This window comes from Etheostoma spectabile, chromosome 3 (assembly GCF_008692095.1).
Source record: "Etheostoma spectabile isolate EspeVRDwgs_2016 chromosome 3, UIUC_Espe_1.0, whole genome shotgun sequence".
In the NCBI taxonomy this organism is placed as follows: Eukaryota; Metazoa; Chordata; class Actinopteri; order Perciformes; family Percidae; genus Etheostoma; species Etheostoma spectabile.
In genome coordinates this window covers 6,713,944-6,716,255 of record NC_045735.1, presented here as the reverse complement: position 1 = coordinate 6,716,255, position 2,312 = coordinate 6,713,944, and the positions used below count along the sequence as shown (strand labels likewise).

General features: G+C 36.9%; 1 pseudogene; it reads left to right on the top strand.

Moving 5' to 3' along the window:
* LOC116687153 (lysophosphatidic acid receptor 4-like) overlaps positions 1-2,280 on the top strand; it is a 2,717-nt pseudogene extending 437 nt beyond the window's left edge.
* The last annotated feature ends 32 nt before the right edge of the window (positions 2,281-2,312 follow it).

Sequence of the window (2,312 nt, the reverse complement as noted above, 5' to 3'; positions counted from 1 at the left end):
CGGCTGCTGGCTGTCGTCTACCCTCTGAGGTCACGCCATCTCCGAACCGCTTCATATGCCTTGAAAGCTGCTGCGCTCGTTTGGCTGTTTCTGTTGGTGGTGAACATCCCAGAGAGTGTGGAACTTTCAAGATCTTTAGACAAAAAAAATGAATCTACCTGTTTTGAAATCTACACAATCCACACATTGCCTTATCTTCAGCCTGTGTTGGTGCTCACCATGCTGGCAGTCAACATTGTGTCCACTGCTCTGGTGGCTTTGACTCTACGCAGACTAAATGAATCTGAAAGGATAAACAACAAGGTGAATGTCTTGCTTATTTTTGCCATGAACCTGTTGATGTTCACGGTATTTTTTTTACCTGTGTCACTGGTTATCTTTAAAAGCTGGATACCTGCTCACAATGCATTGGTATGTCTTGCAAGTGTAAACTGCTGTCTGGATCCTCTGTTGTATTACTTTTCTTTTGATGGTTTCTGGAAGAGCAAAGAAGATGTGGACACATCTGTTGCAAGAGAATAGTTTGTGATAACAATCGACAGGGACAGGTGGGGTTAAATACAATTTAAACATAATTATGTGTGTGTGGATCTGCAATATAACTGTCACAAGGTGAAAATGTATGTATTTTTGATGTATTTTATTTTTCTAGCACTAATGGCTTTTCCACTTGTCAGGCTGTCATTGTAAATAAGAACTTGTTCTCAATGGCTTGCCTGAAAAAGAAAAAAAAAAGAAGCGATTTTTGACCTGAAACAGAGATACAGATTTAGGTTACCTTCACAGTGCTACTGTTTCCCCACCCCCCTTCACATCTGATACCGAGCTGATGTTTCCTGTTCCTTGAGAACAGTGAAACCTACGCATGTGACGCAAGCCCCCTATTGTTTTTTGTTTTTTTTTCCATCTGAGTTGCGAAAACCTGAATAAAATTGGATCCCCAGGTCAAAACACAAACTGTCCTGCGTTACCATCAATTTAAATAATCTTACTGTCCTGTTAGATTGGCAACTTTATCAAACCGTATGAATGTGTCATAGGCCAGAATAGGAAATTGTCTAACAATATAAAGATCAACAAGCCACAGACACATATGTTCAAATTTGATTCATTCAATAAATTATCATTTTTTGTCTTAAATCCACCAGCCTTTTCCATATTATACCAACATTTGAAGCATCCTGAGCCTTGTTGGTATCTACGAAACTCAGCCCACCGTAGTTTTACTCTCCCCAATACAAGTTTTATTTTTATTTTTAAAGAACTATACAAAAAAACTTTATTGCAACAAAATACAAAAAAACATCACAACTTTTATAGAATTGTTATACAAAAGCTCTTGCAAAATCTGGCATTTTGGGCAGCAACAATCCCAAATAAAGGCTGCAATCCTGGAAGGACTGATATAGTCTTGATAAGCATTTAAGTTTCTTTAATGTCAGGGCCCAGAGAAAATGGCACCCTTGCATTTACCAGATAAATCAGTTTAGGCTCTATTGTATTTAAACAACATTATTTGTGTGTAGATCTGCAACATAAAGATCACAAGGTGAAAACGTGTATTTCTATTTTCTAGCCCTAGCTCTCCTTTCCCTAGTGGCTTTGCCACTTGTCAGGCCGTCGTTGTAAATAAGAACCAGTTCTTAAATTCTTGCCTGAAAAAAAAAAGGTAAAAAAACTTCATTATGGTATATTTTTTATGAATAAAATTCTCACATTTACATTATAACTGTATCTTTATTGATCATAATGTTAAAGAATACAACAAAATAACTGGATTTCTGTTTTTCTTTCAAAGAGTGATCGTTGACCTGAAACAAAGATACAGATTTGGGTTACCTTCACAATGCAACTGACTTTCAGTGGTTGTTTTCCTACCCCCTTTCACATGTGACACAGATCTGATGTTTCCTATTTGTGAACAGTGAAACCTACGCATGTGATGCATTTTTTAGTTACCATCTGAGCTGCAAAAATCCGAACAAAGTTGTATTGAATACACAAACTGTCCTGCGTTACCATCAGTTTAGATAATCTTACTGTCCCGTTAGATCTGTTCCACCTATGGCAAGTTGGGTACATGGGGCCTTAGTAGGAAAAATAACACAACAATCAATAGGAGTGGTCTCAATTTAGTCAATGTCATATAAACCTAAAAATACCTGCATATACTTTGACATAAATGTGCAGATGTGAGGCATCTTACACACAAATTTAAAACTGCTTCAACTTTAAAATGGTTCCCTTGCTGCCTTTTGAACAATATGAGTTAACTAAAGTTTATTTGTTTATTTGTTTATTTCAAAGGATCC